Source organism: Lissotriton helveticus, chromosome 5_1, assembly GCF_964261635.1.
Source record: "Lissotriton helveticus chromosome 5_1, aLisHel1.1, whole genome shotgun sequence".
Taxonomy (NCBI): Eukaryota; Metazoa; Chordata; class Amphibia; order Caudata; family Salamandridae; genus Lissotriton; species Lissotriton helveticus.
The window spans coordinates 635,038,690-635,051,336 of NC_136065.1; positions in this window are offsets into that span (position 1 = coordinate 635,038,690).

Genomic DNA, 12,647 nt, shown 5'->3' on the forward strand with positions numbered 1-12,647 from the left:
TATGCTTCAGGCCTCTTCCCCTCTATTCTCTTCCTTCGCTCACTCACTCATTCCCCTTCCCTCACTCTGTCCTGTCACATCCTCATTCTCCTTCCCTCACTCCCTCTCTCTTAGCTTTACTACCTCCGTCCCCTCACTCTGTCACTCCTCTTCTGTCACCCTCACTCCCTATAACTCTCCTACACTCCCTCACTTACCTTTCTGTGCTCCCTCACTCAGTCCCCTTCTCTTACTCTTTCCTTCAGTCCCTCTGTCTCCTCACTCCCTCACTCCCCTTGTCTCATGCTCACTTGCCTTTATCCACCCTCTATCACCCCTCTTTACTCACCCTCACTGCCCTTCTCTCACTCTCCTTCACCCCCGTTTCCTTACTCCACTTCCCTCACTACCTCTCATTCCCCATTCCTTCACTCCCCTTCCCCTCTCTCCCCTACACCACTTACCAGCTCTCAGTCACTCAACTTCAGTCCCCTTCCCCTTCTTTCTATCTTTTGCTCCCTCAGTAATTCCCCTTCCCTTACTCACCTTACTCCACTTCACTCACTCCTTCTCTCACTCTCTCTGTCCTTTCACTTCCTCACTCCCCTTCCCTCACTCCCTCTGTCTTACCCTCACTCTCTCCATTACTCACTCTGTCACTCCCCCTTCACTCACCCTCACTCACCTTGCATTCCTCACTGTCATCAACTCACCTTTACTCACTCCCCTTGTATCATTTGTTCCATGAGTCACTTTCTCCCCTTCATTTAGTCATTTCATCCAAGCAATTATGCAGTACACATTCATTGAAAAAAAGAACGACACAATATGTATGGAATATAGGTCTTTTTGGAGAATTGGAGGTAGTTCTGAAGAGAACTCTTTTTTTTCTTCTTTTTTTGTTTTTAATTTTTTTTTGCAAATTTTCTGAACGTTTTTATATTTTTTTGTTTCTTTTACAGAACAAAAACAAAACTAGGGATTGCGAAATTGCTCAACAGGAGCAAAAAGAAAGGGAAAAATTAGGGATGAAGGGCGCATCGGTGATCCTTTTTCTTCCTAATAATTAATTCTATGCTTTGCTCCCCATAACAAAGCAATTCATCGCAGTACTTGCACACAAATTTCAGGTCTGCAAAGTCCGGCTGCACAACAGGTATTAATCTTCCAGCTTGACTTCCAGAAGGTGTTGGACCACCATTCAAGGTACTGCCGCCATCTCTTGGGGGATTGCATGCCAGGTCCCTGACACTCTCCCGGGCCTAGTTCTGGCGGTGCCTTCTTTGTACATGTCGAATCATAGTGGCGTTGCCAAAACTGTATTTCTTTCTTGGGTTACCACGTGATAGAATTGTGTGACATATTTTGCATTCCACCTTTGGTGCATTGACTTTTTTCTCACCTTCTGGAATGGTAAAAAACTTCCAGATGAAGTGCTCCTTAATTTTTGGCTGAGGAGGGTCCTTATGTAGAAACTCATCAGAGTCACTGATGCTTGGTGCTCTTCCAGCCATTCTTTTCAAAGAATTCAAGAGAAGAAACAGGGAACAGGTCTTGCTCTCTCCAAAGTGAAAGAGGTAGTAAAGGAAATGGGTGGGGTTTTCATTAGTTGTAAAAAAACTGTTAACAACTAATGAAAAGTGTTATTTTAAGGTCACATGATTTGACGCGCCTACACTACGCGCTCCGGAGCGGTTCCGGGTGCGCTTACACGGCACGTACGTAGGCGCTTCCGGGGGCGCTTACATGGCGCATCTGAATGACGTTTAGCTATATTTTCGGAAATGCGTTTAAAGTTAAAATACGGTTATTTAAAATCAAAAATACTACTTTTATAAGTATGCCAGTGAATGTCTTGCATTAATATTTACTTTAAATACATACTTATATATTTTTTTCGCACGCTGGAATAGCGCTTACGCTACGTTTACGGGTGCGTTTAAGGGTGCGCGTACCCTGAGCGCTCCGAGGTAAAATGATAAAAAAAAAACACAGGAAAAATACATTGAAAAATTTATTTTAGAAAAGTATACATTTAAATAATTTTAGAAAAAATATAATAATTAATGGTTATAAAAAACAGCTATTAAAAAAACTTAATAATTCACTTTAAAAATCGTAGGTTACAAACTTGTTATAGTAAGGAATTAGCTTTTAAAAAACCTTTGAAACTCACTGAAAAAACCATAGGTTTAACACTCGTTATAGTTAGGAATTAGCATTTAAAAAACCTTTGAAATACACTGAAAAAACCATAGGTTTCACACCAGTTATGGTTAGCTGAACATTTTACTCATACAAAACCATTGAAATTCCCACGTTATAGTTAGTTGGACTCACTATAACTCGGGCACCCGCGATCCACTGCTGATGATGTCACATATTACATCATTCATGACATGGTCAGTGACATCACTGATGACATCACTGATGACATCTCAAATGACATCACTGATGACATCACTGATGACATGTCAAATGACATCACTGATGACATCACTGATGACATCATCCATGTGATAATATGATGCACCTCCTCACACTCTAATCTAACCTTTGATACATCCAGTGGTGAATACAGACTACCATTCCTGAAACCATTGACACACCAATACCAGTTACTACATACATACACACTCACTGATTCCTAAGTCTACACACACATCCACTCATTCACCCATACAATCACTCATACATACAGTCACTCATTAATACAACACTATCATATGCACTCATACACCTATACAGACACTCACACGCTGCCACTCATCCATGGAGTTACTCACACACCTAGTCAGTCATGCAAAGAATCAATCACACTCCCATTTCCTCATCTATACAGTTATACACACAAAACCTTACTTATTCCAACATTGACTAACACATACTTACTCTCTTTTACAATCACTGATACAAGTACACATTGATCCATACAGTCACTTATGCAATCACAGGCTCTCATGTTTAGTCATTTATATATGCCAACTCTCATATGCACTGTATTTTACATATGTACTTACTTGGACATGTAGCACTGAGATATCCATTCACTCACCAACACACCCAAGCACACAGTCAACCGCCCATACAGTTGTTTTCACATGCACTCTTGAACCCATACACCAAGTGAATCAACTGCTCACACATGTATGCACAGAGTCACACACCTCCTAGCCACCCACACACACTCGCAGCCTCACATACAAATACTTGGGCAACCAATCAATAACTCATATAGCCACTCATATAGCTACTGATCAACACATGCAGCAGCTTACACAACAACAGACATAATGATGCACACATTCAGACAGTTTAGTCACTAACCCATGCATTCAGTAAGACACATTTTCTCACTCACTCATACAGTCAGTCACGCACCTACTAAATCCTTCATCCAGACACTTATACATCCACTCATTCTTCAATATGTAAAACATATTTAAACTTTACAGAAACACAGACACTGGATGATGTCATCAGTGATGTCATCAGTGATGTCATTTGAGATGTCATCCGTGATGTCATCAGTGATGTCACTGACCATGTAATGAATGATGTAATATGTGACTTCATCAGCAGTGGATTGCTGGCGCGCGAGTTATAGTGAGTCCAACTAACTATAACGTGGGAATTTCAATGGTTTTGAATGAGTAAAATGTTCAGCTAACTATAACTGGTGTGAAACCTATGGTTTTATGTTTTTTCAGTGAATGAATATATATATATATATATATATATATATATATATATATATATATATATATATATATATATATATATATATATATATATATATATATATATATATATATATATATATTCACTGAAAAAACCATAGGTTTCAGGCCTTATATAGTTAGGAATCTGCATTTAAAAAACCTTTGAAATTCACTGAAAAAACCATAGGTTTCAGGCCTTATATAGTTAGGAATTAGCATTTAAAAAAACCTTTGAAATTCACTGAAAAAACATAGTTTTCAGGAGTTATATAGTTAGGAATTAGTTTTTAAAAAACCTTTGAAATTCACTCAAAAAACTATAAGTTTTAGTGGTGTTATAGTTAGCTGGACATTTTACTCATACAAAACCAATGAAATTGCTCCTATATAGTTAGCTGTACTAACTATATTTCGCGCACCCGCAATCCACTGCTGATGATGTCACATATTAGATCATTCATGACATGGTCAGTGACATCACTGATGACATCTCAAATGACATCACTGATTCAGTGAATTTCAAAGGATTTTTTAAATGCTAATTCCTAACTATAACTGGTGTGTAACCTATGGTTTTTTCAGTGAATATATATATATATATATAAAATTTCTATGGCAAAATGAAACCCCTCATTTTGTTCCTTTGTCAAATTAAATGTATTAAGTGTTACCACTTTTTTCCAATCAAGATGACCTCAGGTGTGCCATACTTTTGTCATAAGTAAGACTGTTAGCGTTCTAGTTGTTCTTTAGAACACTCTGGGACATTCTGCCATTGGGCTATAGTTGGGCTACATCTGGCTGATATTTGGGCTACATTTGGCCTCTTTTGTCTCTGGTGGCCATCTTGGGAGACTGCATATCAGAATTTTTTTAATGAAATATAAGAGGATTTGAGAAGTCACTCAAAATGTGCCCTAATTTTTCTTTCTTCAGCACTAATCCTAATTTCTATGGCAAAATGAACCCCCTCATTTTGTTCCTTTGCAAATTAAATGTTTTAAGTGTTAGCACTTTATTCCAATCAAGATGACTTCAGGTGTGCCATACTTTTGTCATAAGTAAGACTGTTAGCGCTCTAGTTGTTCTTTAGAACACTCTGGGACATTCTGTCATTGGGCTATAGTTGGGCTAAATCTGGCTGATATTTGGGCTACATTTGTTTTTTTTGGTCTCTGGTGGCCATCTTTGGGCTACATTGGGCTACATTGGGCTACATTTGGGCTCTAACATATATATAGCCCAATGTAGCCCAATATATATTTTTTCAAAGTTAATTTTCGTAAAAACATCTGGCTGATATTTGGGCTACATTTGGCCTCTTTTGTCTCTGGTGGCCATCTGGGGAGACTGCATATCAAATTTTTTTTAATGAAATATAAGAGGATTTGAGAAGTCACTCAAAATGTGCCCTAATTCTTCAGCACTAATCATAATTTCTATGGCAAAATGAACCCCCTCATTTTGTTCCTTTGCAAATTAAATGTTTTAAGTGTTAACACTTTATTCCAATCAAAGTTAATTTTCGTAAAAACCACTGGAGCACATATCTTGAGACATAGCAAAGGCACATCGGGCTACCAGTCCCTACAATGTTGCCAAGTTTGGTGGAAAACCATTCAGCCGTTCGGGCTAAAAGTGAGTCCAACCGCCCTATGGAAATTAACAGGACTGATTCCTGAAACGCGTCAGGCTTTACATGTTTGAAGATTGCTCTGAAAGCATCCAAGGAGCGAGCAGTGAAATGGATCCAAACAAACGTGCTGAATTGAACTTCGTGTGGCTGTGCTTCAATGGGGCTTCCTGTGTTTGAATTTGATGTATATCGGCTGTTGCTCAGTCGAGAAGCGAGGCCCACCTTTGACAGGGTCCGTGCAGGCTCTGAGCTGGGGCTTGCAAACAACGGAACGAAGACAAGAACAGCTCCAATACAGGTGGTGCTGCCTTGCGCACGACTTCACTGCTGCAAAAACGCAATTGGAGAGCTTCCAGCGCACTCTCTACTCCACTTGGTGAACACTTGGTTCCATTTGCAAGGACTGGTGAGTGGCCCCACTGGGGGAGAAGGTCAGCGTACTACAAAGCACAGAATGCTTTGCGGTGTAGCCACGCCCACTGTGGCAGGTGACATTGATTATAAGAGCAGACGCTGCCTGAAATCTGCTCCTCCAGCCCTTCATGAGCAATGCCTCTGAAGAAAGGACTGATTCCTGAAACGCGTCAGGCTTTACATGTTTGAAGATTGCTCTGAAAGCAACCAAGGAGCGAGCAGTGAAATGGATCCAAATAAACGTGCTGAATTGAACTTCGTGTGGCTGTGCTTCAATGGGGCTTCCTGTGTTTGAATTTGATGTATATCGGCTGTTGCCCAGTCGAGAAGAGAGGCCCACCTTTGACAGGGTCCGTGCAGGCTCTGAGCTGGGGCTTGCAAACAACGGATTGAAGACAAGAACAGCTCCAATACAGGTGGTGCTGCCTTGCGCACGACTTCACTGCTGCAAAAACGCAATTGGAGAGCTTCCAGCACACTCTCTACTCCACTTGGTGAACACTTGGTTCCATTTGCAAGGACTGGTGAGTGGCCCCACTGGGGGAAGAAGGTCAGCGTACTACAAAGCACAGAATGCTTTGCGGTGTAGCCACGCCCACTGTGGCAGGTGACATTGATTATAAGAGCAGACGCTGCCTGAAATCTGCTCCTCCAGCCCTTCATGAACAATGCCTCTGAAGAAAGGACTGATTCCTGAAACGCGTCAGGCTTTACATGTTTGAAGTTTGCTCTGAAAGCATCCAAGGAGCGAGCAGTGAAATGGATCCAAATAAACGTGCTGAATTGAACTTCGTGTGGCTGTGCTTCAATGGGGCTTCCTGTGTTTGAATTTGATATATATATATATATATATATATCACAGCTACAAACATCCACGAACCGACTGTTCGTAAGGAAAGCAGCACACGCAGGGGGTGGTTCCACGAAGATTTTATTTGGGAACTTTACAGCATACAATGTATGCTGTAAAGTTCCCAAATAAAATCTTCGTGGAACCACCCCCTGCGTGTGCTGCTTTCCTTACGAACAGTCGGTTCGTGGATGTTTGTAGCTGTGATAAATACAACGGGTACACCCCCGTTTGGCGTGCACCCACTCACGTGTGCAACCGGCTGGTGTTTGGAGCCTTGCATATATATATATATATATATATATATATATATATATATATATATATATATATATATATATATATATATATATATATATATATATATATATATATAAATAAATAAATAAATAAATATATATATATATATATTCAGTCCAATCCCATTTTTAAAGAAAAACGGGTCCAACACATGCTCAGTGATGGCAACAGGATTTATTCCATAATCAAAGCGCAAAGCAAAAAGATGAAAAAATGAAACGCAAGGCAGACGCGTTTCAGCCTGTCGGCTTTCCTCAGTGCCTGTTCCATCACCAATGTGCTTCCACCTGGGGGCCGGTTTAAAAGATCATAGTTCACTCCTGAATGGTGGATGTTACTAGCCCAGCCTCTGGAGTCACTGTCAGGCTGCTCCCATTCGTAGTCAGGTTTTCATGCTCTCAGCAGCAAGTAAAAATACAATGATTGTTCAATCAGCACCAAGTGGCTTCCCAGTCCTGCTGTTTGTGGTTTGCACTTTCCCAGCAATATATTAGGAAGTGAGTAATGGAGAACCCATACATTGTCAACACCTTAATGCAGCAGATCACTACATCCTCTCTCCCCAAATGGCATCCAAACTCAGGTGAGTGTCTTCTCCACTTGGGGGGGCGCCACAATATAGTTACATACAGCACCAAAGTTGCAAGCAAAGCGCGGAGCTCCAGACCGGGAGGTCGTGCCGGATACTTGTGCTTGATAACCGGTCAAACATTCAGTCCAATCCCATTTTTAAAGAAAAATGGGTCCGGCCCGGCACATGCTCAGTGCTGGCAACAGGATTTATTCCATAATCAAAGCGCAAAGCAAAAAAGATGAAAAAATTAAACGCAAGGCAGACGCGTTTCAGCCTGTCGGCTTTCCTCAGTGCCTGTTCCATCAACGATGCGCTTCCATCTGGGGGCCGGTTTAAAAATCATAGTTCACTCCTGATTGGTGGATGTTACTAGCCCAGCCTCTGCAGTCACTGTCGCGCTGCTCTCATTCCTTGCCAGGTTTTCATGCTCTGCGCAGCGAGTAAAAATACAATGATTGTTCACTCGGCACCAAGTGGCTTCCCAGTCCTGCTGGCTGCGGTTTGCACTTTCCCAGCAATATATAAGGGAGTGAGTAATGGAGAACTCATACATTGTCAACACCTTAATGCAGCCGATCGCTGCACCCTCTCTCCCCAAATGGCATCCAAACTCAGGTGAGTGTCTTCTCCACTTGGGGGGGGGCGCCGCAAAGTAGTTACATACAACACCAAAGTTGAAAGCAAAGCGCAGAGCTCCAGACCGGTAGGGCGTGCCTGATTACGGTGCTTGCTAACCGGTCAAACATTCAGTCCAATCCCATTTTTATAGAAAGACAGGTTCGACACATGCGCAGTGATGGCAACAGGATTTATTCAATAATCAAAGTGCAAAGCCAAAACGATGAAAAAATGAAACGCAAGGCAGATACGTTTCAGCCTGTTGGCTTTCCTCAGTGCCTGTGCCATCAATTATGTGCTTCCACCTGGGGGTCGGTTTAAAAGATCAAAGTTCACTCCTGATTGGTGGATGTTACTAGCCCAGCCTCCATTTATATTACTGTGTGCCTGTCACCAATGGATAGTTATAGTTAGGACAGCTGTTCCATAAAAAAAACGTTTTTGGGTTGCCAGTAACTTTGCCACGCACCGTTTGACAAATCTTAACAAAAATGTACAAAAATATGCGACTTTTTGACTAGTTTGAGCATGGAAAGTTATAAGTGATCCGCCAAGAGGAGGCCGAGTAAATAGGTTGCCCCAAAACGCTAAATCCTCGGGAGTGCTGCATTAATTTCTTGGTAAAATGTTGGAACGTGTTTACACAGCGGCTAAAGGCCGTGGAGGTATCGCACCACTGCACAAACAACAGGGTGCCCTATGAGGGGAATTCACCTCGAGAAGGGGCACAGCAGGAGAACTTAATAAAATTGGCGAAGTCGCATCCGGAGGCCTAATGGAGGGCTACTAAAGATGTCCTTAATTATATGCGAGCAATCAGAACCACTGGAGGGGTGAATCATGCGGAATAGGATCTACAATTACCAGCGTGCAGCGGGAATGAATTTCTGATTGATGGCACACCAGAGGCCAATTTAAAGTACTTAAGAAACATGCAGGGGTCTGTGGTAATTCACACCATTTTCGACTGCTCGCTATTGCCCTGGATGAAGGAGAAGCATTCTCTAAAACACGTCAGCCAGGAGGACTGCATAACGGGATGTGAAGCTGCCTGTTTTTCTCAATAAAGGATGTTTCCTTACCTACTGGGGAGTGCGGCCTACATTGCTGTGCAAAATGTTGGAACACATATATATGTATGTATGTATATATAAATAAATATATATATATATATATATATATATATATATATATATATATATATATATATATATATATATATATATATATATATATATATATATATATATATATATATTACAGGGTGCCTGTCACCAATGGATAGTTATAGTTAGGACAGCTGTTCCATAGGAAAAGCATTTTTGTGTTGCCAGTAACTTTGGCACCGTTTGACGAATCTTAACAAAAATGTTCAAAAATATGCAACTTTTTGACTAGTTTGAGCATGGAAAGTTTTTAAGTGATCCGTCAAGCAGAGGCCGAGTAAAAAGGTGATCACAAGATGCTAAATCCTCTGACTACTACAGTAAAAACTGCTGAATGGAATGACACCAAATTTAACATGAAGCTAGACTTGATTCGCAGATTGTGCTTTTTGTGATTTGGTGTAAATCTGCTCAGTAGTTGAGAAACTAAGGTTAAAACATAATTGTATATCTGGATGGATGGGTCCGTGCGCCAATTAAAAAATAAAGTGTTCTGATTGGACCAGGGAGCTTTATTTCCTTTGGGTCATCTTGCTCCTGCCCGACTCAGGCTCCCGGGCGAGTGGCCAAACTGCTCGGCTGCCAGCAACATCAGAAAAATGAAAAATGTTGCTGGCAGTCATTACAAGACCTCTATGCTAAAGTAATAAATTAAAAGCAATATGAGGGGGCAGGGTAGAGATACACTCAGGGCCAAAGACACAAGTCAGCAAAAATTGCTGTGATTCTACGAGACTCCCGCTGGATCTAAAAAGAACAATGGCTTACTGGCCTCATTCTTTAGGTCCAGGCCCCGGGGAGCCCACCCTCGGGGCCAATAAAGGGAGGGGGGCATTACCCCACTCTCAGAACCATTAAAGTCCTGGGCTAAAATTAGCATATAAAGGTAGTAGGCCATTCTGCACCCACCTCGAGTCTCCAGATGCCCCGGGGACCCATCCCCCGAGGTTGATTTCAATAATGAAGAGGAGGGGAACTGCATGGCACCCCTCCATGAGCCATGACAAGCCCAATGGAGCCCTCCCCCGGGGCATAGCGGTTCTCATGAATGCACCAGCTTGGGGAGGGAAATCTGTGTTTGTTCCTGCTAGACAGAAGCATTTTTTTATCTCATGCCAAGTGGGAGCAAGCAAAAAGTAATCTCTCATCCAGCAGGAGCTTTAAAAATGCTCTTGCCGGCTGGGAGCAGGCTTTGAGAGTTTTCCCTACCCACATTGATGCAGGCAGGGAAACAGATCACAATATTGCTCCCACCCGTCGGGAGCTACATTTGTAGATGCTCTCTCTGGGTGGGAGCAATCCCAGCTCCCACTTCATTCACAGGATCAGGTGTGGGTCCGCGGCCTCTGGGCACCCTGCGGCCCCCAACGAGTATATGGTGGGCCTTTTGCCCACCTAGGGCACCCACTTTTAACAGTACGGGCCCTGGGGGATGGCATCCATAGGTCTGGAATAGGCCTCCCCTGTAATTGTAATAGTGACCGTGGAAGATGCGTTTACCAGGGACAAACAAGGCTCAGGGAGTGGGACCATGCTGCTCCTTCCCTTTAATTCAAATAAACGGCCCTGGGGGATGGGGTCCCCAGGGACTAACAAGGCTTGGGCAGGCTGGCTGCTCAGCCCTACTCCCCTTTCATTAAAGAAAAGGCCCTAGGGTATGGAGTCCCCAGATCCTAAAACATTTCGGGGCTTTCCCCACTAATGCAGGTAGTATGTTCTTTAGCACCTTCAGACCTTGGTTATTTTAACTGAATACTCGCTCTTTGGACAAGTTTTGAATAGACTGTACACAGTTCATAGTACATATGTTTTTAATACTTTGGTGTATTTCTCATTAATATTTATTGTCTGCAAATAGTGGAACAGAGTAAACTATCCCCATAGAGTAAACAGTATTAACTGTACCCACTTTTCTACTTATATCCACTTCTTTTCTCAAACTAGGTTCAGTGACTGTCAGGGGTTTGATGCAGGTAAAGACTTTCCATAGTGGGGCATTAGTTATGTAACAGGGCTTCAGTATCTGGAGGAGCTTTGTTTTCCCTGAACAGCTGTATACAGATTGAACACCGTGTGCAGGATAGGTTACCCTTACATCTATGGTTTAAAGTCTACATTAACTTGGCTGCCCATGTAGTGTATGGTATAGAGTCAATGTTGCACAAAACACATGCTTGCTTTACCTATGGGGTTGTTTGTATATTAGCAGCAATAATTCTTCGTGTAATTCTGAGCTATTTCAAACTTACTTTCAGAGCTTTAAAGCTATACCAGTTTATAGAGCAATGTGTACAGAAGAAGCATGGATGATGTCATCAGTGATATCATCAATGATGTAATTTGACATGTCATCAGTTATGTCATAAATGATGTCATAGAACATGTCATGATGAGTGATGTCATTTGCAAGGTCATAAGCATTGCATGATTGAGCCACAAGTTATAGTTGAAGCTGCTAACTATACCTGCTGAATTCCCATGTTTTTTTCAGTTCGAACATTCATGTAATCACTGAGAAATTTACCTAACTATAACCTTTGTTTTTTAGTTAATGTCAATTTTTTTTTTTGAAACGTTAAATGAAAACAGATCTTTTTATTACACTAAACTATAACGTTACTTTAACCTTTGTTTTTTTCAGTGAATTTCTAGGTGATTTTTAAAGTAAATTAATCTATTTTGTGAATGTATGTATGGCAAAATGACTTCATAATATATGTTGTGTGCATACATTAAAATGTTTTAGCATTTAACAGATAAATATTTTAATATTTCAGTAGATGATTGTACATTTGCTCAGTTCTTGTAACTGTCATATTGAGACGTGTTAATAGCAATGTATTTTTGCGTTGTCATATTACTCTCCTGAGAGCTTTGCGAGAGGCTTCTGGGACACTTGCTAGACCTTAGATTTTTAGATTTCATTGTAATAGTTGTTTATCATGTTTTTAGTTATCATTTAATGCTAATCTATAATAGAATAGTGAATAAAAAATGGTTGGATACGTATATTTAATTTTTTTAAAGTGATGTCCCGTGTGAGAAGCTCGTGGGACCAGGATGTACAATCCCATGCATTGGCTCCGAGGGGGCTGTACTTCCTGCACGGATATTGCGAAGTACTCTCAGGATAGTACGTTTAGAATTAGGTTAATTACTGAGTTTTCCTGCAATTTTGAAGAAAGGAGAACATTAGACATGTTGATTAATTTAGACAAATTGATTATGTATTGCTCTATTAAAGATTAAAAGGAAGTATTTTTTACAGTCTCGCGAGACACGTGTGAGACACTTTTGAGAGGTTTGGGAGAGGAAACACACCATAAGGCAGGATTGGTTCATATGGGTGTCTTTATTTGGAAAAACAAGATTACATCCTTTTTGCTTT